This window comes from Haliotis asinina, chromosome 8, assembly GCF_037392515.1.
Source record: "Haliotis asinina isolate JCU_RB_2024 chromosome 8, JCU_Hal_asi_v2, whole genome shotgun sequence".
In the NCBI taxonomy this organism is placed as follows: Eukaryota; Metazoa; Mollusca; class Gastropoda; order Lepetellida; family Haliotidae; genus Haliotis; species Haliotis asinina.
In genome coordinates, this window is record NC_090287.1 from 25511283 (window position 1) to 25538716 (window position 27434).

The 27434-nt window shown below is 39.5% G+C and overlaps 1 pseudogene; it reads right to left on the reverse strand.

The window, feature by feature from the left end:
* LOC137295168 (mucin-2-like) overlaps window positions 1-27434 on the reverse strand; it is a 100001-nt pseudogene that overhangs the window by 49065 nt on the left and 23502 nt on the right.

A 27434-nucleotide genomic window follows, 5' to 3' on the forward strand; every position in this document is an offset into this window, starting at 1 on the left:
GTACAATGTACTCTTCTTGAAGCAAAGATTCCTTTACATCCCTGAAATTGCTACCACTTTCGTGATTTAAAAACATACATATTAAACAAACAATGGAAACCGCGAATGATACTTTCGAATGACTTTAATTTAACATGCGACAGGTTTGACTTTCCCCAGGGAAATACGAACTTACAGTGCTTCCTGTGTTAGTTGATGGTCCTGCAGAGAGAAGAAATTATTGACAAAAGTATTGGTGTATACATGTAATATGTACTAACAAGAACGAGCGCAAAATGACATCATATTACATATATGCCACGTAGAAATAAAGCTACACCAATGCACGAGACAGACATAAAGTCCAAAAGAATCATTTTAAAGGCTATTACTTAAATTCTGTTGAATGCATTCTAGTATATCAATATCTGTAAGTGTGACACACTGTCAGTACGAAAATCAAAATTGCTTGAGTTAAAAAATGATGACTCTCTGATTCTCCAACCTGTTTGACATGAAGGTCCGGTGTATCCCAGTGGACAATCGCAACTACTTGTAGCTGGTTGCCATATCCCTCCAGAGCTGCAGAGGTTGGTCGTTGTTGCTTAAATTATATGATGAAAACAGTTGTAAAGCACAATGGAGTAAATCATAGTCGTGTTTTTTCATTTAAATTAAAATGGAAATCTTCTTTAACTTTGAGGACATGATATATGAGCGTGATGAAAATGGATTGTGAAAAACATTGGTTGACGTACGATTTTGACACTTGGGGCCCGTATAACCAGCCTCACATACGCACTCTGCCGTCGTGGATTGTTTCAGACATGAACCGTGGGTGTTGCAGGTTTCACCAGCACACGGATCTGACGGGTGAAAGAGACATACTAAATCACACATCATGTCCAAAACAGGGACATATAGGGTGGGTAGTGATTATTACATGCACATGATGCTTAACGTCGTCAAAATACAATGATGTTATTAAAACATCGGGGGAATTGACATAACTGACGACAAAAGATATTTCAAATAGTTTGACCTGAACACGGATTTTCCATCCAAGTGAAAGAAAACTAAGTCTCAAATAATGGTACTGTGTAGGTTAATATAAATATAACAATACTATCAGATATATCCTATGATTCTAGAAAGAGTTCTGTCACCTTCGCCTCATTCAGACCACTGGGGTGGAAATATGATATGCATACGAAGTGAAATAAAGAATAAATACCTATGCTCAGAGACTTTTTCAAATCATAACATCTGTGTTCACCAGAGGGTCTGCAAAGATAAGGATACGTCTTTCACAAGTGGTATGTCAAAATAGTTCAGTGGCATCAACGCATCAAGCATTATGTTCTGACCTTCTTTGCATGAATGAAGGACGGTTGCAGCTACAGTCGACGTCGAAGGACAGTCGAAAAACTAAAAACTGGATTTTATCTCTACTTGTCCCAGTATATTTCTGTCTATAAGTGTGAGGTTTTGACAACACTGCACGTCTAATTCAGAACATCCTGAATTATGACATTTGTACTGCAATATAGAAGACAACTCACCCTGCATCAATGCACAAGTTCTGGTTTGTGCCATCTGGTTTGTACAAGACATCGGTGACACACTCGCTACCAACTTCAACTGTCTTAAATGGTGTTCCTGTTGTTGAACTGGAACTGACTTGGTCACTGAAAGATAGGGGGCGCTTTTATTTTTCTGATACTTCTTCACTTCTTTGGTATTTGTATTGCATGGCACGGTAATACACGTTATACATTTCCTATCTATATGTGATAATATACCATTTCCACGATCGTTTCGGATGCAATCAAAACGTTAGTGGCAATTTGTTTTGTCCACTGTTCTAATGAAGGTACTGGTAAAGGTCCGGGATAGAATCGGCCTTCAGTAACTCATACTTGCTTTAAAAGGCTAGTATGCTTGTCATAAGAGGCGACTAATGGGGTCAGGTGGTCAGACTCCCTGACCTGTTTGACAGATGTCATAGGTTCCCGATTATGAAGATCAATGTTCATGCTGTTGACCACTGGATTGTCTGGTCCAGACTCGATTATTTACAGACCGCCGTCACATAGCTGGAATATGCTGAGTGCGGCAGAAAACATTACTCACTCCGTCACTCTTCATTGAAGGCGAAGCAATCATACAACTGTGAGTGTTTATTAGGTGAAGATGAATCAACATCAATGCATTACCATTTTCCAGATACTGGATTCTTTGTACTGTGAACAAGGATATGACATTCGCTTTCACATGTTAATGAGCTTCCTTCTGGTAATGTAGGGTTGGTAAAATGCGACTGAAACGAGATCGAGTAACATCCGTTACGCATTTTGAACATGTTATGGTAATAAAGTAACACAACCTCTATGTCACCTACCTCACTTCAGACGAAGTTACAATATAACTCTCAAAGCTGACCAAAGTTGCACAGCATCATTTTTAATCCAATACATGTAGTCGCAAGAAGTTACAGTTGGTGGGTACTTCTATGCGGAGAACTTATGATCAAGGATGTGGAAGTGAATTTAGTACAGTTCAGTCCTCAACGCCTTAAGAGGATCAGAAAATCTACAAGTATCCATGCGTGATAGAGCAGAGGAGTATCTCATCATCTGTTCATAATGTGGTTTTCATAGCTTTGAGGGATAACCACATACCTCTGTGGGATTTGGAGTTGTAAGTCCGGCGTCAGTGACATCTACGTTGTAACAAACTGAGTCAGTTCTGTAACAAGGCAAACATAGAAACAGTCAAGTGGACACCATTTCCTGAAGCACAGGCCTTCAAAAGAGTTACTCTCAAGACCAAGATACGCCACATAAGCATCGTCAGCAAACGCACTTGTCTGCTGTTAAAAGTGCTTCGAACATCAAGGTACTGAATTGATGGCACACTTACGTTGCAGATGTCAGCTTAAAGCAAACTTTCTTTGGTCCTTTATCTGGAGACGTCAGAGTAACCGGCGTCGTGTACAGATCAGGCACACCTGTTGCAGTGTCCAGTTTGGGAGTCGGATCCACACTCACTTTCACATTACCAGAGGTAGGTCCAGGTGTAAGTGTCGGCGCTGTATGACTGTTAATAAATATAAATATGTTCTTGTCATTTATCTTAGAGGACATACCTCTAATGCTCCACTATTTTATCATTTTCACAAAGGCATAGTTCCCATTAGTGTGTACATGACTTGCTACGATTAAACATGCAGAAGAGGAACGCATCTATTATTACACGTTACATGTAGTTCACATCAACTTGATAAAAAAAATGTTCAAATTACCTTCCGCCAGGGGCTTGTGTATGCACTGGAAAGACACATGGTGTGCCTGTTACACATTTAATTGTGCCTCCATTTTCCACATTGTTGTCTGCATATTTTGGCTGTTGAATAAAAGCAGTTTAATTATATGACCAAATAACATGTTGTAATGAGTGCTGCCATCATCAGCATATCAAAGAGTAAAGTCTCTCTTAAAACATGCTGAGTGTTTCCTTTCACAAAATCAGGACAAACTCATATTTACACGAAACACTATATGATACTGATTTATAAGTGTATACTCTTAATGCTATCAGAATCGTACAATGTACTCTTCTTGAAGCAAAGATTCCTTTACATCCCTGAAAGGTGTTATCACTTTCGTGATTTAAAAACATACATATTAAACAAACAATGGAAACCGCGAATGATACTTTGGAATGACTTTAATTTAAAATGCGACAGGTTTGACTTTCCCCAGGGAAATACGAACTTACAGTGCTTCCTGTGTTAGTTGATGGTCCTGCAGAGAGAAGAAATTATTGACAAAAGTATTGGTGTATACATGTAATATGTACTAACAAGAACGAGCGCAAAATGACATCATATTACATATATGCCACGTAGAAATAAAGCTACACCAATGCACGAGACAGACATAAAGTCCAAAAGAATCATTTTAAAGGCTATTACTTAAATTCTGTTGAATGCATTCTAATATATCAATATCTGTAAGTGTGACACACTGTCAGTACGAAAATGAAAATTGCTTGAGTTCTCCAACCTGTTTTACATGAAGGTCCGGTGTATCCCAGTGGACAATCGCAACTACTTGTAGCTGGTTGCCATATCCCTCCAGAGCTGCAGAGGTTGGTCGTTGTTGCTTAAATTATATGATGAAAACAGTTGTAAAGCACAATGGAGTAAATCATAGTCGTGTTTTTTCATTTAAATTAAAATGGAAATCTTCTTTAACTTTGAGGACATGATATATGAGCGTGATGAAAATGGATTGTGAAAAACATTGGTTGACGTACGATTTTGACACTTGGGGCCCGTATAACCAGCCTCACATACGCACTCTGCCGTCGTGGATTGTTTCAGACATGAACCGTGGGTGTTGCAGGTTTCACCAGCACACGGATCTGACGGGTAAAAGAGACATACTAAATCACACATCATGTCCAAAACAGGGACATATAGGGTGGGTAGTGATTATTACATGCACATGATGCTTAACGTCGTCAAAATACAATGATGTTATTAAAACATCGGGGGAATTGACATAACTGACGACAAAAGATATTTCAAATAGTTTGACCTGAACACGGATTTTCCATCCAAGTGAAAGAAAACTAAGTCTCAAATAATGGTACTGTGTAGGTTTACATAAATATAACAATACTATCAGATATATCCTATGATTCTAGAAAGGGTTCTGTCACCTTCGCCTCATTCAGACCACTGGGGTGGAAATATGATATGCATACGAAGTGAAATAAAGAATAAATACCTATGCTCAGAGACTTTTTCAAATCATAACATCTGTGTTCACCAGAGGGTCTGCAAAGATAAGAATACGTCTTTCACAAGTGGTATGTCAAAATAGTTCAGTGGCATCAACGCATCAAGCATTATGTTCTGACCTTCTTTGCATGAATGAAGGACGGTTGCAGCTACAGTCGACGTCGAAGGACAGTCGAAAAACTAAAAACTGGATTTTATCTCTACTTGTCCCAGTATATTTCTGTCTATAAGTGTGAGGTTTTGACAACACTGCACGTCTAATTCAGAACATCCTGAATTATGACATTTGTACTGCAATATAGAAGACAACTCACCCTGCATCAATGCACAAGTTCTGGTTTGTGCCATCTGGTTTGTACAAGACATCGGTGACACACTCGCTACCAACTTCAACTGTCTTAAATGGTGTTCCTGTTGTTGAACTGGAACTGACTTGGTCACTGAAAGATAGGGGGCGCTTTTATTTTTCTGATACTTCTTCACTTCTTTGGTATTTGTATTGCATGGCACGGTAATACACGTTATACATTTCCTATCTATATGTGATAATATACCATTTCCACGATCGTTTCGGATGCAATCAAAACGTTAGTGGCAATTTGTTTTGTCCACTGTTCTAATGAAGGTACTGGTAAAGGTCCGGGATAGAATCGACCGTCAGTAACTCATACTTGCTTTAAAAGGCTAGTATGCTTGTCATAAGAGGCGACTAATGGGGTCAGGTGGTCAGACTCCCTGACCTGTTTGACAGATGTCATAGGTTCCCGATTATGAAGATCAATGTTCATGCTGTTGACCACTAGATTGTCTGGTCCAGACTCGATTATTTACAGACCGCCGTCACATAGCTGGAATATGCTGAGTGCGGCAGAAAACATTACTCACTCCGTCACTCTTCATTGAAGGCGAAGCAATCATACAACTGTGAGTGTTTATTAGGTGAAGATGAATCAACATCAATGCATTACCATTTTCCAGATACTGGATTCTTTGTACTGTGAACAAGGATATGACATTCGCTTTCACATGTTAATGAGCTTCCTTCTGGTAATGTAGGGTTGGTAAAATGCGACTGAAACGAGATCGAGTAACATCCGTTACGCATTTTGAACGTGTTATGGCAATAAAGTAACACAACCTCTATGTCACCTACCTCACTTCAGACGAAGTTACAATATAACTCTCAAAGCTGACCAAAGTTGCATAGCATCATTTTTAATGCAATACATGTAGTCACAAGAAGTTACAGTTGGTGGGTACTTCTATGCGGAGAACTTATGATCAAGGATGTGGAAGTGAATTTAGTACAGTTCAGTCCTCAACGCCTTAAGAGGATCAGAAAATCTACAAGTATCCATGCGTGATAGAGCAGAGGAGTATCTCATCATCTGTTCATAATGTGGTTTTCATAGCTTTGAGGGATAACCACATACCTCTGTGGGATTTGGAGTTGTAAGTCCGGCGTCAGTGACATCTACGTTGTAACAAACTGAGTCAGTTCTGTAACAAGGCAAACATAGAAACAGTCAAGTGGACACCATTTCCTGAAGCACAGGCCTTCAAAAGAGTTACTCTCAAGACCAAGATACGCCACATAAGCATCGTCAGCAAACGCACTTGTCTGCTGTTAAAAGTGCTTCGAACATCAAGGTACTGAATTGATGGCACACTTACGTTGCAGATGTCAGCTTAAAGCAAACTTTCTTTGGTCCTTTATCTGGAGACGTCAGAGTAACCGGCGTCGTGTACAGATCAGGCACACCTGTTGCAGTGTCCAGTTTGGGAGTCGGATCCACACTCACTTTCACATTACCAGAGGTAGGTCCAGGTGTAAGTGTCGGCGCTGTATGACTGTTAATAAATATAAATATGTTCTTGTCATTTATCTTAGAGGACATACCTCTAATGCTCCACTATTTTATCATTTTCACAAAGGCATAGTTCCCATTAGTGTGTACATGACTTGCTACGATTAAACATGCAGAAGAGGAACGCATCTATTATTACACGTTACATGTAGTTCACATCAACTTGATAAAAAAAATGTTCAAATTACCTTCCGCCATGGGCTTGTGTATGCACTGGAAAGACACATGGTGTGCCTGTTACACATTTAATTGTGCCTCCATTTTCCACATTGTTGTCTGCATATTTTGGCTGTTGAATAAAAGCAGTTTAATTATATGACCAAATAACATGTTGTAATGAGTGCTGCCATCATCAGCATATCAAAGAGTAAAGTCTCTCTTAAAACATGCTGAGTGTTTCCTTTCACAAAATCAGGACAAACTCATATTTACACGAAACACTATATGATACTGAGTTATAAGTGTATACTCTTAATGCTATCAGAATCGTACAATGTACTCTTCTTGAAGCAAAGATTCCTTTACATCCCTGAAAGGTGTTATCACTTTCGTGATTTAAAAACATACATATTAAACAAACAATGGAAACCGCGAATGATACTTTGAAATGACTTTAATTTAAAATGCGACAGGTTTGACTTTCCCCAGGGAAATACGAACTTACAGTGCTTCCTGTGTTAGTTGATGGTCCTGCAGAGAGAAGAAATTATTGACAAAAGTATTGGTGTATACATGTAATATGTACTAACAAGAACGAGCGCAAAATGACATCATATTACATATATGCCACGTAGAAATAAAGCTACACCAATGCACGAGACAGACATAAAGTCCAAAAGAATCATTTTAAAGGCTATTACTTAAATTCTGTTGAATGCATTCTAATATATCAATATCTGTAAGTGTGACACACTGTCAGTACGAAAATGAAAATTGCTTCAGTTCTCCAACCTGTTTTACATGAAGGTCCGGTGTATCCCAGTGGACAATCGCAGCTACTTGTAGCTGGTTGCCATATCCCTCCAGAGCTGCAGAGGTTGGTCGTTGTTGCTTAAATTATATGATGAAAACAGTTGTAAAGCACAATGGAGTAAATCATAGTCGTGTTTTTTCATTTAAATTAAAATGGAAATCTTCTTTAACTTTGAGGACATGATATATGAGCGTGATGAAAATGGATTGTGAAAAACATTGGTTGACGTACGATTTTGACACTTGGGGCCCGTATAACCAGCCTCACATACGCACTCTGCCGTCGTGGATTGTTTCAGACATGAACCGTGGGTGTTGCAGGTTTCACCAGCACACGGATCTGACGGGTAAAAGAGACATACTAAATCACACATCATGTCCAAAACAGGGACATATAGGGTGGGTAGTGATTATTACATGCACATGATGCTTAACGTCGTCAAAATACAATGATGTTATTAAAACATCGGGGGAATTGACATAACTGACGACAAAAGATATTTCAAATAGTTTGACCTGAACACGGATTTTCCATCCAAGTGAAAGAAAACTAAGTCTCAAGTATTGGTACTGTGTAGGTTTACATAAATATAACAATACTATCAGATATATCCTATGATTCTAGAAAGGGTTCTGTCACCTTCGCCTCATTCAGACCACTGGGGTGGAAATATGATATGCATACGAAGTGAAATAAAGAATAAATACCTATGCTCAGAGACTTTTTCAAATCATAACATCTGTGTTCACCAGAGGGTCTGCAAAGATAAGGATACGTCTTTCACAAGTGGTATGTCAAAATAGTTCAGTGGCATCAACGCATCAAGCATTATGTTCTGACCTTCTTTGCATGAATGAAGGACGGTTGCAGCTACAGTCGACGTCAAAGGACAGTCGAAAAACTAAAAACTGGATTTTATCTCTACTTGTCCCAGTATATTTCTGTCTATAAGTGTGAGGTTTTGACAACACTGCACGTCTAATTCAGAACATCCTGAATTATGACATTTGTACTGCAATATAGAAGACAACTCACCCTGCATCAATGCACAAGTTCTGGTTTGTGCCATCTGGTTTGTACAAGACATCGGTGACACACTCGCTACCAACTTCAACTGTCTTAAATGGTGTTCCTGTTGTTGAACTGGAACTGACTTGGTCACTGAAAGATAGGGGGCGCTTTTATTTTTCTGATACTTCTTCACTTCTTTGGTATTTGTATTGCATGGCACGGTAATACACGTTATACATTTCCTATCTATATGTGACAATATACCATTTCCACGATCGTTTCGGATGCAATCAAAACGTTAGTGGCAATTTGTTTTGTCCACTTGTCTAATGAAGGTACTGGTAAAGGTCCGGGATAGAATCGGCCTTCAGTAACTCATACTTGCTTTAAAAGGCTAGTATGCTTGTCATAAGAGGCGACTAATGGGGTCAGGTGGTCAGACTCCCTGACCTGTTTGACAGATGTCATAGGTTCCCGATTATGAAGATCAATGTTCATGCTGTTGACCACTGGATTGTCTGGTGCAGACTCGATTATTTACATACCACTGTCACATAGCTGGAATATGCTGAGTGCGGCAGAAAACATTACTCACTCCGTCACTCTTCATTGAAGGCAAAGCAATCATACAATTGTGAGTGTTTATTAGGTGAAGATGAATCAACATCAATGCTTTACCATTTTCCAGACATTGGATTCTTTGTACTGTGAACAAGGATATGACATTCGCTTTCACATGTTAATGAGCTTCCTTCTGGTAATGTAGGGTTGGTAAAATGCGACTGAAACGAGATCGAGTAACATCCGTTACGCATTGTGAACGTGTTATAGCAATAAAGTAACACAACCTCTATGTCACCTACCTCACTTCAGACGAAGTTACAATATAACTCTCAAAGCTGACCAAAGTTGCATAGCATCATTTTTAATCCAATACATGTAGTCACAAGAAGTTACAGTTGGTGGGTACTTCTATGCGGAGAACTTATGATCAAGGATGTGGAAGTGAATTTAGTACAGTTCAGTCCTCAACGCCTTAAGAGGATCAGAAAATCTACAAGTATCCATGCGTGATAGAGCAGAGGAGTATCTCATCATCTGTTCATAATGTGGTTTTCATAGCTTTGAGGGATAACCACTTACCTCTGTGGGATTTGGAGTTGTAAGTCCGGCGTCAGTGACATCTACGTTGTAACAAACTGAGTCAGTTCTGTAACAAGGCAAACATAGAAACAGTCAAGTGGACACCATTTCCTGAAGCACAGGCCTTCAAAAGAGTTACTCTCAAGACCAAGATACGCCACATAAGCATCGTCAGCAAACGCACTTGTCTGCTGTTAAAAGTGCTTCGAACATCAAGGTACTGAATTGATGGCACACTTACGTTGCAGATGTCAGCTTAAAGCAAACTTTCTTTGGTCCTTTATCTGGAGACGTCAGAGTAACCGGCGTCGTGTACAGATCAGGCACACCTGTTGCAGTGTCCAGTTTGGGAGTCGGATCCACACTCACTTTCACATTACCAGAGGTAGGTCCAGGTGTAAGTGTCGGCGCTGTATGACTGTTAATAAATATAAATATGTTCTTGTCATTTATCTTAGAGGACATACCTCTAATGCTCCACTATTTTATCATTTTCACAAAGGCATAGTTCCCATTAGTGTGTACATGACTTGCTACGATTAAACATGCAGAACAGGAACGCATCTATTATTACACGTTACATGTAGTTCATATCAACTTGATAAAAAATTGTTCAAATTACCTTCCGCCAGGGGCTTGTGTATGCACTGGAAAGACACATGGTATGCCTGTTACACATTTAATTGTGCCTCCATTTTCCACATTGTTGTCTGCATATTTTGGCTGTTGAATAAAAGCAGTTTAATTATATGACCAAATAACATGTTGTAATGAGTGCTGCCATCATCAGCATATCAAAGAGTAAAGTCTCTCTTAAAACATGCTGAGTGTTTCCTTTCACAAAATCAGGACAAACTCATATTTACACGAAACACTATATGATACTGAGTTATAAGTGTATACTCTTAATGCTATCAGAATCGTACAATGTACTCTTCTTGAAGCAAAGATTCCTTTACATCCCTGAAAGGTGTTATCACTTTCGTGATTTAAAAACATACATATTAAACAAACAATGGAAACCGCGAATGATACTTTGGAATGACTTTAATTTAACATGCGACAGGTTTGACTTTCCCCAGGGAAATACGAACTTACAGTGTTTCCTGTGTTAGTTGATGGTCCTGCAGAGAATAGAAATTATTGACAAAAGTATTGGTGTATACATGTAATATGTACTAACAAGAACGAGCGCAAAATGACATCATATTACATATATGCCACGTAGAAATAAAGCTACACCAATGCACGAGACAGACATAAAGTCCAAAAGAATCATTTTAAAGGCTATTACTTAAATTCTGTTGAATGCATTCTAGTATATCAATATCTGTAAGTGTGACACACTGTCAGTACGAAAATCAAAATTGCTTGAGTTAAACAATGATGACTCTCTGATTCTCCAACCTGTTTTACATGAAGGTCCGGTGTATCCCAGTGGACAATCGCAGCTACTTGTAGCTGGTTGCCATATCCCTCCAGAGCTGCAGAGGTTGGTCGTTGTTGCTTAAATTATATGATGAAAACAGTTGTAAAGCACAATGGAGTAAATCATAGTCGTGTTTTTTCATTTAAATTAAAATGGAAATCTTCTTTAACTTTGAGGACATGATATATGAGCGTGATGAAAATGGATTGTGAAAAACATTGGTTGACGTACGATTTTGACACTTGGGGCCCGTATAACCAGCCTCACATACGCACTCTGCCGTCGTGGATTGTTTCAGACATGAACCGTGGGTGTTGCAGGTTTCACCAGCACACGGATCTGACGGGTAAAAGAGACATACTAAATCACACATCATGTCCAAAACAGGGACATATAGGGTGGGTAGTGATTACTACATGCACATGATGCTTAACGTCGTCAAAATACAATGATGTTATTAAAACATCGGGGGAATTGACATAACTGACGACAAAAGATATTTCAAATAGTTTGACCTGAACACGGATTTTCCATCCAAGTGAAAGAAAACTAAGTCTCAAATAATGGTACTGTGTAGGTTAATATAAATATAACAATACTATCAGATATATCCTATGATTCTAGAAAGGGTTCTGTCACCTTCGCCTCATTCAGACCACTGATGTGGAAATATGATATGCATACGAAGTGAAATAAAGAATAAATACCTATGCTCGGAGACTTTTTCAAATCATAACATCTGTGTTCACCAGAGGGTCTGCAAAGATAAGAATACGTCTTTCACAAGTGGTATGTCAAAATAGTTCAGTGGCATCAACGCATCAAGCATTATGTTCTGACCTTCTTTGCATGAATGAAGGACGGTTGCAGCTACAGTCGACGTCGAAGGACAGTCGAAAAACTAAAAACTGGATTTTATCTCTACTTGTCCCAGTATATTTCTGTCTATAAGTGTGAGGTTTTGACAACACTGCACGTCTAATTCAGAACATCCTGAATTATGACATTTGTACTGCAATATAGAAGACAACTCACCCTGCATCAATGCACAAGTTCTGGTTTGTGCCATCTGGTTTGTACAAGACATCGGTGACACACTCGCTACCAACTTCAACCGTCTTAAATGGTGTTCCTGTTGTTGAACTGGAACTGACTTGGTCACTGAAAGATAGGGGGCGCTTTTATTTTTCTGATACTTCTTCACTTCTTTGGTATTTGTATTGCATGGCACGGTAATACACGTTATACATTTCCTATCTATATGTGATAATATACCATTTCCACGATCGTTTCGGATGCAATCAAAACGTTAGTGGCAATTTGTTTTGTCCACTGTTCTAATGAAGGTACTGGTAAAGGTCCGGGATAGAATCGACCGTCAGTAACTCATACTTGCTTTAAAAGGCTAGTATGCTTGTCATAAGAGGCGACTAATGGGGTCAGGTGGTCAGACTCCCTGACCTGTTTGACAGATGTCATAGGTTCCCGATTATGAAGATCAATGTTCATTCTGTTGACCACTGGATTGTCTGGTCCAGACTCGATTATTTACAGACCGCCGTCACATAGCTGGAATATGCTGAGTGCGGCAGAAAACATTACTCACTCCGTCACTCTTCATTGAAGGCGAAGCAATCATACAACTGTGAGTGTCTATTAGGTGAAGATGAATCAACATCAATGCATTACCATTTTCCAGATACTGGATTCTTTGTACTGTGAACAAGGATATGACATTCGCTTTCACATGTTAATGAGCTTCCTTCTGGTAATGTAGGGTTGGTAAAATGCGACTGAAACGAGATCGAGTAACATCCGTTACGCATTTTGAACATGTTATGGCAATAAAGTAACACAACCTCTATGTCACCTACCTCACTTCAGACGAAGTTACAATATAACTCTCAAAGCTGACCAAAGTTGCATAGCATCATTTTAATGCAATACATGTAGTCACAAGAAGTTACAGTTGGTGGGTACTTCTATGCGGAGAACTTATGATCAAGGATGTGGAAGTGAATTTAGTACAGTTCAGTCCTCAACGCCTAGAGGATCAGAAAATCTACAAGTATCCATGCGTGATAGAGCAGAGGAGAATCTCACCATCTGTTCATAATGTGGTTTTCTTAGCTTTGAGGGATAACCACATACCTCTGTGGGATTTGGAGTTGTAAGTCCGGCGTCAGTGACATCTACGTTGTAACAAACTGAGTCAGTTCTGTAACAAGGCAAACATAGAAACAGTCAAGTGGACACCATTTCCTGAAGCACAGGCCTTCAAAAGAGTTACTCTCAAGACCAAGATACGCCACATAAGCATCGTCAGCAAACGCACTTGTCTGCTGTTAAAAGTGCTTCGAACATCATGGTACTGAATTGATGGCACACTTACGTTGCAGATGTCAGCTTAAAGCAAACTTTCTTTGGTCCTTTATCTGGAGACGTCAGAGTAACCGGCGTCGTGTACAGATCAGGCACACCTGTTGCAGTGTCCAGTTTGGGAGTCGGATCCACACTCACTTTCACATTACCAGAGGTAGGTCCAGGTGTAAGTGTCGGCGCTGTATGGCTGTTAATAAATATAAATATGTTCTTGTCATTTATCTTAGAGGACATACCTCTAATGCTCCACTATTTTATCATTTTCACAAAGGCATAGTTTCCATTAGTGTGCACATAACTTGCTGTGATTAAACTGTAGCTGAGGAATAGATCTATATTGCATGTTACATGTAGTCATGTTAACTTGATAAAGACTTCCTAAACAAGCCAACGAAGTAACTGATGGCACATATATGCATGTCAAATGTTCAAATTACCTTCCGCCAGGGGCTTGTGTATGCACTGGAAAGACACATGGTTTATCCTTTAGACATTTAATTGTGCCTCCATTTTCCACATTGTTGTCTGCATATTTTGGCTGTTGAATAAATGCAGTTTGATTACATGACCAAATAACACGTTGAAATGGGTACTGATGAATGAACGGGTGAGTGAGTCAAAATGATTGCAGCGTCATGCCGGCCTTATTCCTAAATATATACTTTTGATGCTATCAAAATCGTATTATTTCTTGAAGGACAGATGTCTTCACATCATGGAAAGGTGCCATAGTTGTTAAAAATACATATTCAAATAACAGTTGAAAACACGAATGATGCTGTGGGATCCCTTTAACATGCTGGGGTTTGACTTTTCCCAATGAATTCAAACTTACAGTGCTTCCTGTGTTAGCTGAGGGTTCTGCAGAGAAAAATTATTGACAAAAGTATTTATGCGTACATGTACTGTGTAACGTTTCATAAAATTAGTTGAAAAAGAGGTCACATTACATGTTATGCCCTGATGAAAAAAGCCACCCTAATGATCGAGACATAAAGTCAAAATGAAACCTCCCTATATCTATGTGTACAATACACGGTCAATACGACATCAGAATTGGTTAAAAGATTGCGATTGTCACCTCGACATGTTTTATGTACGTGTTGAAAACCTGGCATTGCAAAAATACAGGGTTGCTTAATTAAGTTCTTTGTGTATAGTATACATGCAAAAAAACTCCATTTTTATTACACTAGACACTTGTATAGCGCCGATGTCCAGTTCGCCAGGTCAACTTCTCGGGGCGCTTTGCTTTTCCCCCGATCATTGGATGTCCATCATAACGGCACATAGTATTTCCTGGTGATCATACAACTCTTGCACCCTATTAGGTGCGGCTAATGCGGCTTTCCCATCCTTACGAGGTACCCATTCGCAGCTGTTTGGACTGGGACGCATAGTCACACGTTTGTCCATGTTTACTGCACGTTGCTGTACACGCAACTAGGTGTTTGCACGCATTCGTATGGCCACCATCTGGTCATCTAGAAACGCATTCGTGGGTTCTTTTGAGTGCAGAGGGTTGTGTACTGCGCCATAGGGATTGTGACAACACTGAAAAAGTCTGCACACAAAGTTGTTTCCAAGGTTTTTTACACCCGGACACAGGGGTGCTCGATCCCGGCAATTACATTACTAGCCTGGCGCTTTAGGCAGCTTGCACACCGATTATTCATGCATGTTATCTGTGTTATTGATAACGAAATAAAAAGAACGACCTGGCTAAAAATATTTGTTTCTTGCAGACTGCCGTCATTGTTTATGATGTCATTGCATTGTAAAGTGAAGGAATTGTTTCCTTACCATGCAAATCCTTATAACATTACCATGTCAATTTATCGACAGTTAACAATACGAAAGAAATTATTCACATGACGTTCGGGTACATTAACTATTTAAGATGTTTAAATATACGTTTCTTACTTGATCCACACTTTGTTCCAGAATATCCTAAAGGACAATGGCAGGTGCCCCCTGAATCTGTTAGACCTCCATTGCTGCACGGATTGACCTTAGCTGTAAGAGACGACAACGTGCAAGTACACCGATAGCGATCTTTGTACTGAGGCAGTGATCATCATAACTCTTTAATGGAGCCTAGGCCTACAATTGCTTAAAACGATGAGGGGGGGCGTTTGTTCTTGCGCAGACTAGGCACAGTGTTTCTTTATCCCTTATCACTGATCGCCAATCAGTATAGAAGTGGTTCTGAAACATCTTTTGGTTAGATATGTAGAAGATCATACCTTAAACCTTTTGCTCTCCAGATAGACGCTGTCTAGATCACAGAGGGACTCTTTACTTATCAATTCGAAGTTCATTATTAACTACTGGCACTGTTTTCCTACACGTGTTTCAAAGACTACAACAGTGAGACTACACTAAGAGTTGTTCACTGGTCACGAGGGGCTCAGGGAACATAAACAGGTATCGCACACTTCCGTCAACCTGTGTGAATCTTGCATCCCAGCTGCTGTTTTTTCCGGTATTGTCTTAGTAAAGTCACCGCACTGTACTTCCCATCCTTAATATTTACATGGACCATATTTGAGCGTTTTGTCAACATTTATGTATTGTAATGTGAGTCACATTTTTTCGTAGCCATGTGCAGACGACACAAGAAAAGAAGATTTAGAGTTATCTCCCTTCTGTTTATTTGCGTTCTCAAAATATTGGTAATTTCCGTGTATAATGCCTGATTCAATGTTGTTTGGGATAAAGAAGTACTACCACAAAATACCGAATAAGTTGCCATTGGCAGCTGGGTATAGTGCAATATATCCCTCTTGTAAGAGTGATACACTGAAAATAATAGAAGAGCGCTTAGCCAATCAGACAACAGCATTTATGTGTGAGGTACGATAGATAAATATATACACCTCTCACCTAGACAGTCATCAGCAGGTGTGTAGCCAGCATCACAAACACAGCGACTCACACTATCTTCTCGCATACACATGCCATTGTTACAGTTTCGGCCGGGTGAAGTACATGGATCTGTTAAGAAAGCAAATAACAGAAAGTATACTACTGATCAAAAGTTTAGAGTTACTTGTGTACGTGTAGCTATCTACTTCAGTCAGCTGTTCTGAACTGAATTGTGCAAAATATTCCATACTTAAAGGTCACATGCAACGTAAAACACAACTTTGCAGATTCTGGTACCTTTCGCTATGCACTTACCGAAACAAATCATAAAAAATGCCAATTCAACCTATAAAGTTGAAAAAAACGCGATGAAAGAAAAGCCCGCGAAATCGGTGTTCAAACGTTTCACTAAATTCCCCCCAGCGCTGGGGGGAAAACTGGTTTCAACAGCTGTGCTGCGCTGCCTCCATAACGCATGCGCAGTGAATAGGTTCGAGGAGCTTGAAACAGTATGCATGCCCAGCGTCTGAGGTCGTGAGCAGTAGTCTAATCTTGGTTGTGTACACAAACAAGTAAATAATCTACTCGTTACGTAAAACAACTTGTTGATTGTAGTAAACAGTCTCTGTCACAGAGAAAGCTCAGTGTCTGGTTTATTCACACCTAAATGTCTGTCTGCCTGTCTGCTAAAGACAACATGCAATACACAGCTTCAATCATTGACCACGTGCAATTTGAACTTAACACCTATCAGACTATACGACATAAAGAAAATAAGTTGATTTTACGACTCTTGCACCCGAGTCCCGTGTCTGCCACATTATGTAATTAGGCACGTGTGATGCACATGGCATGTTTTTATGTCTGAGGGTTGAAAACAAACTACATTCATTTTTTTTCGGATGACTGGATCTGACGGAAACTGGTGCAAACTCTTGTCAGTTTCAAGTCCTGCTTTGTACTTGGACGAATGACAGATTCCAGCCACGCAGTAGTTTACCATCTCTACTGACATGATTTTTTATTTGATCGAGCGCAAATTCAGAGAACATGTATTTTCCAAACCCAACATCTCTATATACATTCTTCATGGATAACGACTTCTTTTCGTGTATATGATTTTGTTTGACAACAGTATATGAATCCATACTGAAACGACGCATCAAGTACACAAAAAGAAGTTGTTATCCATAAAGAATCTTACTTTCTTGTGACTGGCTATACTTCTAAAATGGCCATCCAACAGATCATCTTTCTGTACACACAACGAACCCTCAGTATATATATCATCAAATGAAACAGCCAATCGGAAGCCGTCGTTACACTTGAGTGCAGATCCACCCGCTATGACTGGGTTCGGTCTCCCGAGGGCTTCGTTTCGGGGGAAGTGAGCCCAAGTGCAAAATATCGCACTTTTGAATCGCGATTGTACGCTTATAATTGTGTTATTTGTTGTTTTTAACAGCAGCAATGTATATTATATGTCATGAATAAGTGATAAATGTGTTTTAATTATGTTTGATTTTTTGGTTGCATGTGACCTTTAATAAAGGTACTGTTTACGTATGAACTGAAGTATTGTAAAACTTTTTAAAAAGTCTTAACGCTAAAAGATTATTGTCATGAGTTCAATAAATGATGAAAGTCACTGAAAATTGACTTTCTGATCAAAACCTTAGCCCAAAACGTAGCTGTTCATATGCAGGGTATTTGCACGGTTTTTGAGAATTTTGATGCATGATCTTCGTGCAATGTATCTGCATAAGGTTTGTAGTTGATTCCCCCAAATTACAGGAGAAATTCATCTGATGTAATACATATGTAACCATAAAACATGGTTACGCTTTTTATACGGAATGCATGAGAAATAAATGACTTGCCTGGTCCCGTATTGACGTGTGTTTGAAAACAACGTGTTTCACTACTGGAGCTGCAACAGATTAGTAACTTTATCTTAATCCTTTCATGATTCATGATGGGTCTTTGGGCGGATTTGCGCTGCTACAAGTAGGGTATGGAAGGGTATTTTATGATGGTTTAAGGTTCATTGTAAACTTACAACACATTAACCGCCTCATGGCAGAAAACGTGGAATCATCACAATTGACAGTGATTCATAAACAGATCGGGGCGGTGGGGTAGCCAAGTGGTTAAAGCGTTCGCTCGTCACGCCGAAGACCCGGGTTTGATTCCCCACATGGGTACAATGTGTGAGGCCCATTTTCTGGTGTCCCCCGCCGTGATACCGCTGGAATATTGCTAAAAGCGGCGTAAAACCAAACTCACTCACAAACAGGTCGTTTTGCCTTTAGCAGATGCTCCAGCCGCCATTTATCAGCATTCATGTTACACTAAATTTACCAAAGCCATCTTTAATCTTCTATAATATTCTTTATACCCAGATTAGTTGCATCAGTGTTTTCACAAACACTGTAATCAGTACCAACGCAATAGTTATATTGTATATTGCTTTGGGGAATGTCAGAAGCATACTCTAAGGGTATCATGTACATTAATATACAATGGGAATTTCAACAACCATTCATAAATCCAATTCCACATATGCTATTGTTATGTATAAACATTCAATACATAACTCGTAAATTTGTGTATATGAATTTCGTGCAAGAATATGTATGTGGGCATCTGACATATATTATTCACGACATATCATGCACTTTGTCGGTATTTAATTTTATAACAGCACTGAGTATAGTAGTTCATTCGTTGAACCGTTACTTTGTCTTGTCCAGGCTATGGACTTGTCACTGTGATATAGTTAAGGTTTTATCCACTTGGTGTTTTGTTAATGTATACTATACCTTCTACTGCGGTTATACATACAGGACCTGAGAGGGCTAGATCCGGAGTCTCAGTTACACTGTGATTTACCTTTATCCACTTCGTGAATTCTTAATACACACTACACCTGTCTGCTGCGGTTATACACACAGAACCTGAGAGAGAGAGAGAGAGAGAGAGAGAGAGAGAGAGAGAGAGAGAGAGAGAGAGAGAGAGAGAGAGAGAGAGAGAGAGAGAGAGAGAGAGAGAGAGAGAGAGAGAGAGAGAGAGAGAGAGAGAGAGAGAGAGAGAGAGAGAGAGAGAGAGGAGGGAGGGAGGGAGGGATCCGGAGTGACGGAAGTCTCAGTAACACTTTGATATAGGTTTATCCACTGGGTGACTTTTTAATGTATTTATACCTGTCTGTGGCGGTTATACACACAGGACCTGGGTGCGATGGGTCCGGGGTGACGGAGACCTCGGTTATACATGTCGTTGGAGCTGACAGCGGATCCTTGTGTGTCGGGAACACGCGAAGGTCTTGTTTACTGGTGGATGCTTTGGTCAGTGTGGGGCTAACGAAAAACAAGGAACTCATTACCACTACACACTCTGCTACCGTTAAATAAGTGAACATGTCATCCAGTTCACCACGGTTGTAACGAACACACATATAACACAGCTAGACCGCTTGCTGTCTATTTTAGTCAAAACGATCATCGGTTATAAGAAACAAAATGCAGTGATCACTTTGAAATTGTTATAACCCTCGTTTACTGTATGTATATTTTCTAGTGAGTGAGTTTTGTTTATGCTGCACTCCGCATTATTACTCGGCGGTTTGCAACTAATCGAGACTGGACCAGGCAATCCAGTGATCAGCATCATAAGCATCGGCCTACGCAAATCGGATACGATGACTTATGTCAACCAAATCAGCGCGCCTGACCCCCGATTCTGTTAGTCGCCTCTTACGACTCTAAGTCGGATCTTCACGGGTTGTATACTACTGCTATGACGAACCACCCCTCGCAGTTCACTTACCAGTTACTTCCTGTGGGTTTTGTGTATACCAGAACATGACAGTCTTTCGGTTTGTCACACTGCAAGATACTGTTGTCGGGCATCGTGGGCGACATGAAAGGTTCCTGTTAATAACAGTAAACGTATGATACAATCATTAAATCGCATAGATTAAACCCGATCTTATCTTTACCAATGAGGCATTCTAATAACACGCATTTACGAAAGGAAAGGAATTACATATGTTCTAATTAACCAAGAAATGGCTTTGGTTTCTTACCTTGTTTGGAACAGTTGGGGTACCTGAAAGACGAAGGAAGTTTGGAATGTATCCGTACAGTAGGTACAGTTATGGACATAGTTTAAACCTAAAATACAAAGTACACGGTTCACAAGCGAAACATAATATCTACGTCTCTATTATACCAGGAACAACAGGTACATACACACGTTTCACATATTTACCTGATGGTGTTTTCACATGCACCTTTACACACATCTTATCTGATTTCCTGAAAATACAAAATAAAAAATATTTTTAGTTGTTTGTAGGATGGGATTGTGTGTTGGTAGGTGTGTGGGAGGGCGGGGGATAGATGAGGGTGAGGGGGAAAGATACTGTGTTTGTCGCTTACTGTTTAATGCCCGATTGTCGCCATATTTCGGCATGAAGGCATGAAATGTTTACGTTACCAACGTAGCTTTGGGGTCTGATACTTCTAGGGCAAGTAACATAAAAACCACTAAACCTGTGTCCGTTGGGGCATCACCCCACATCAACGGATTATGCTTTGTATCACTCATGCCTATTTCTACATGTTGTTAGACCAAGCCATAAGAATTGAATTGGATGTGTAATGTTGGGCATGAATCATTGTTCAAATAGGGTGATGTCTATTGATAGGTGAATATACTTTAGAAATATAACTTGGCCTTCAGTCAAATGAAAGTGTCTGTTAGACAAACCCACTATAAATATAGCAATATTATATAATAGAAAGTCAAGATTTATGTCACATCGCCATTATTTCAGTCATATAGCGATAATGGTAAATTCTATAACAGAGTATTATGGTAAACGTTTAATTCATTCAATCAGCAATGTCATTTTTGGAGACACTGATAAGATAAATGTCAGTAAATATTAAAATTCCACCCCAAAACAATTTCCTCAGCTTTTACGTACCCTCCATCACTGACCATTACACACACATCGTGGTTGCCCGGATCAGTCGGCTCGATCTGCACTTCCCCTTTCTGTATGCCGGTATTAGGTAAGCCTGGATCAGGTGTCAGTGGCAGTGATACTGTCGGTGTTGATGATAGAGTAGTTGGACCTGGACTCAGTGATGGGGTAGATCTGGAAGGCAGTTCACAAAACGACAACATACATGCTTTACTGGCTACGATATTAATTTACGGTGCACATCAGTTTAGTTTGTGCGATATGTCCTGCTCAGGATTGATCGTTAGTCTTAGTGTAGATAACGCATAGCTGCGGAACCTATACCTCCTGTCAGATACACAACACATTCGATACTTTTTATATTTTTTGAGACCGGAAGGATTCGAGTTAGAATTGGACATCAGCAATCCATGCTTGTTGTAAGAGGCGACAAAACGGGAACGGGTGGTCAGATTCGCTGATTTGGTTGACATGTCAACGTATTCCAATTGCGTAGGTCGATGCTCATGCTGTTGACCACTGGATTGTCTGGTCCAGGTTCGATTGCTAGTATGTACAGGCCGTACAGGTGTAACAATGGTGATTGCGACGTTAAATAACGAAGAAACATACCCTGTGGTCTCTGGTTTGACATATACAGGTATGTGACAGGTCTGCCCTACTTCACATTCCACGGTAGCGCCATTCACTGGGTCGGCCCGGTAAACATTGGCTTCGATGGGCTGGGTAGAGCTTAAGGACAAAACAAAAATGCGTCAATTTGACATACCACTATTGAACAGACTGACGTACATACTGAATCTCGGGTATCAATATCACCACTATTTTATTGGATTGGTGTCATATAATCATTAACCGGCATTGCATATTTTGAACCCACCTGTTTGGCACTTCAGCCCCGTAAATCCAGTTGTACAATGGCATGTTCCTCCATCCAGAATACCATGGTTTTCACAGGGATCTATAAAACCGTTATCATACTTATAAAATCTTTAGTATGGTAATAAAGAATGAATGTTACCTGAACGAACAATATTTCAAAGGGACATGAGCTAAATTCGACTGTTTTCAATAAGTGAAAAAACACTGAAATTGAACATTCATAGCTCGAAAGCCTAAATAGTCGTTATCTGTATTGATATTCTTACCGCAGGTAGGTCCCTTAGTATGACTGTCACAAAGGCAGCTGGCCGTGTCGTCTTTCTCTAGTATACATGCACCATGAATCTTATTACAGCCTTTGGCAGAACATACATCTGCAAAGGAAGACCAGGTAATTCTCTCTTTCACAAATATCTTGAAAGAATTAGTCTTTTTTCAAGTTCTATTCCAGCAATATCAGAGCGGGGACACCGGAAATGGGCTTCACACATTATACCCATGTAAGGAATCAAACCCGGTTCTACGGCTTCACGAGCGAACGCCTTATCTATTAGGCTACCCCACCGCCCCTGATCAATTTGTACTTTGTGATATGAAAAAATATAAAATAAAGGCCACAGTGTTTAGCAAATTTATTCTTAAAAGCTATACGTCATGATAATACGTTAAAAAAGATATCTTTTTAAAAACCTGGTGATGGTGTAGGCTTCGTGGAAAAACATCGTGGTTGTTCTCCTTTCCTATAAAAGAAACAGAAAATGTGTCAGTCACCTCAGCTTGGCACCACAGCAGGGTACATGTTAAAATGAACATTGGGTGTTTGCCCTTGAAAAATCTCCCCAATTCAAACATTATATTTTACCGTAGTTCTTTAGATCAGCTCCATTCTGAACTGTTCTAGAATAAATACATCCTTGACAGAACTTACCTGGCCATGAGACAGACGGTGGACGGATGTTGAGCCGTTGCAGCTGATACAGATACATCTGTGATACAGTCGGTCCAAGTTGAATCCAGTTTTGTAGGGAAGACATTTACTGGGCTACTTGTAGTTACCTGTGGGCTACACATGAACAAGCCAGTATCAGTAAGACAGCTTGGGATGGCGTAAATAATCTTACTAGTGGCTAACAAGCATTTATCCTTTTCAAAAGTCATTTTAAGGTATACGGGTGACTTTGAGAGAAGATTTGTATTCAGCAGTATTCTACCTTAATTGGAGGCGGTCTTTAAATAATCGAGTCTGGATCAGATAATCCAGAGATCAACATCATGAGCATCAATCTACGCAACTGGGACACGATGACATGTGTCAAACCAAACCACAAGATCCCGTTTGTCGCTTCTTACGGCAAAAACGGGTTGCTGAAGATCAATTCTAACCCGGATCTTCACGGGTTTATTTGAAAGTGGTTGGTGGGGTTTTATGGAATGGACAGCTGGATTCGAGTGCGTATTGCTGGAGCTAGATATTCTCAACTAGTTTATATGATCATTTATCCTTCCATCTTTATCATTACTGCGTGAAAGAAATTGTAACAGCTTGCCTGCTATCGTCTTTATATATGGAATGTAAAAAGATACATACCAGTGACCACTGTCAGGAAGTGAATGCACTATGATGTGACAGTCCTTCCCATTCGAACATCGGATGGTGCTACCGGAAACAGGAGTCGGGTCTTGGAAACTGTCCTGGAGCGATCAGTACACGACGATACATCATTGTGCATTAACGTAAAAAGACTTACCTTGGGGTACCCCGTGAACATTCCAATTGCCAAGTCATACGGGCGGATCCAGACCCAAGATTTTCGAAGCTCCCTTAGCACTAAGATAGTCGTAAGTTAATGTATGGCACTTACAGATATCTTAGCGCTAAGGGAGCATCGAAAAAATCTAGACCCTGAGGAATATTTCCCCCTAAGCTTTGGACGTCATGATATATGTGCACCCTCACTTCTCCAAAAACCTGGATCCACCATGAGTGAGGATAGGTTTTTGATTGGTCGTCATAGCAACTATTTCGAAACTAAACTTTGGACGACATTTAGAAGTGATACACATAAGGAAGAGAGTTTGAATGGATGTTAACTTCTTTATTATGAGGAACACAATGTTTCCGATATATCCTTACTACTTCATCAGGTGAGCGAATGGTATGAGACAGAGAGAATATATGTACATGTAAAAACAACAACAGTAATTGTTTAGCCTGCATCTTAATTGTCTTGTTACTTATGGTGTTGTTGCATTATATATTACGTGCCTCATAAAAAAACTCTTAATTTGACACGTGTACTAAATATTGATCAAGCATGTATTACAATGCTTAATATTTAGGGTGGAAATCTTACCTTTGACACTGGTGGTGTTCCTGAAAAGAGCAATTCATAGTAAAGCATATCCATTAATTAGAACAAGGTGTATATTTTTATTTACATCAGTATATTTTAAGGGAAAGGTTGCGGAAAATATAAAACACCCACGACTGATGTTTTAGTCAATATGTAAATGGTAATGGCCAAATCACTTCCAGGGCACTCGAAAGCCGAGTACAGTAGCTCGCACAGCAGTTTGACAGGCTTTGACCGAGAATAGGACGTTAACGAAGATTACAATTGAAATTGTATTCTGTGCCTTGCATTATACGTCTGTCAGAATCGAATAATTCAGTTTGAATGCTTATATGTTATTTAACTTAATACAAAGGACAATCATGTACGTATATATTTACATATTTGCATTAGTGCATCTAATTCGCAGTGTTCGACCCTGTCTAGATTCATTTACAGACGCTACATAATCTTACCGGTGTCAGTAACGTGAAGATGGTAGCAGACTTTATCGGCATCGGCGCTGTAAATATATCGTATATCAATAGAAATCATAAGTATATACATTAGAAAATCCAAAAAGGGAACTAGAGACTGATTGGTTGATATGACGTACCCGCTGTTTGGATTCACTGTAGAACAAGGAATGCTGCCTCATTTACATCGACCGACCTCAAAATGGCCATAAAAATGTACCCCATCTGTCAAGATTTATCTGTATCTAATTCTGCTCTGGAGTGTATGTCTCATTAGTCTGACTGCACTGTACCTATCGACATCCGCTGTGTCACTTCCAGTTTTGACACACACTTTTTTCTCCCCAGCCTCGGTTGGGGTGATGTGCACCTCACTTTTGTATAAGTCTTTCCGTCCTGGCCTGTCCGGATCCAATGCTGAGGGGTCTGGCGACTGGACGGTTAGTCCGTCACTATGAGGGCCCAACTTAACCACTGGAGTTGGTCTGGAGCAAAGCATGGACAGTGACTAAACCCAATGCACCGATATACTTGTTTTGATCTAGAAACTGATAGTATAGTGTAAGCTGATAGACTGGTGTTATACTATTTGACTGTCATACACTGTCAATCAAAAACAGACTTCACTTCAGAATATGGGAAATGGTGTCTACTCTTACAAGATAGTGCGCCATCATCCTTTTGAGGGAGACTGTTGGTGTGATTTGTCTCAGTTCACTGGAAGGGTTGTATTCTTCCGGTCACCAGAAATCAGTTATAGTGAATTCGAATCAAAGGTTTGTCCTTATGTTTTCTTGGTTTGCTGGATCCATACTTTTCGTTACGTCAGTAGGGCAAACGCAGAGGACCTGAATGATGTCGAGATTCTCTTCACAGTGAAGTTGACATAACCAAAAATATTATGACTTCAAACCCATCTCACTCACTCATCCGTTTAGCCACAACAACATTCCCTACCTCCCACCAATATCAACCACCTGTCTGTGGTATCAATGAAAATATTACCCTTGTCCCTGGGAAATGAAGACTGGAATTGTGCAGGCCTGATTTTTCACACAGTTGAAAACTCCGCCATTCTCGAAGCTTGGACCGGAAAATGTAGGCTTCATGGAATGGAATGAACTGTTGTTTTTTTTATATGTTTTAAAATAATTCAGTGGCAGTATAACTTAAAGAGGGTATATTCGATAGTAAATTTAGTTACTTCTTATCAGTAAACTACTTTTAAACTGATTCTTTCACATTTTTGTGTGTAACAAATAAGTAATTTATCAAGCGCAATGATCGTGTTAAAACAGTTAAACATAACTACTAGAAACTGACTATGCACTATCGATATTAAATTTACTTACTATTTTACTACATTTTTCAGATCTTTGTGTGTGCGTTAGATTAGTAACGACTGTCGTGTTAAAACAATTAAACATAAGATATAATAGAAACTGATAAAAGACATTACCTTCTGATGGGGAGGGACCTGTTTTCCTGATAAAAAAACAAACAAAAAAAACTATAATAATTAGGTAAATAAACAAACATTTAAATATGTAAATGAGTAATTGAATACTTATCAAACTGCTAAATGAAGCAGACAAAAACATATAAGGACAATTAGGTTATAAATGTTATTTTACATGTTCATTTCGCTTTAAAATATTCTGCTGCCTGAGAGCTGTGATGTTGCACTGACCAACATTTAGAAAACATGCTGAGAACAGTTTGCCACATCCTCGTATGTAGACATGTTAACATATACTACACCTCAAACGTTTAGACTCTCCAGTGTAAATGTTGCCACGTACTTCTGTTAACTGTTTTAAACAATTTTTTCCAAAATATTCAATTCTGTTTAAACGTACTATTTACACATGAACCCAATTAAACAACAATATTAAACAAATTGGTAACGCTGAAAAGATATTACCATGAGTTCAGGAAAACTGGCAAATTATCAATAAAACTTGGCACCAAAACCGCAGCAGTTAAAGTGGGTGTTTAAGTGCGGCTTGACGTTTGATGAGTAGTATATAAAACATTCCCGTAGTACACTGCCAGTGCTAGTATGTTCTCTAACATATCAAACGTTGATTTTAACTGTGTTACGTGTACCTATGTCACATATGGTGCCAGAGAACCCTACAGGACAGTGGCATACTGGATTCTTCCCATCGTTCACACACGCTGCATGGTTCTCACAGTGGAATGACTTGCAGGGCGCGTCTGGAATGACATTTCATGCATACATTTCGCAAAATGTCATATTTATTATTACATTTCAGGCATATTACCT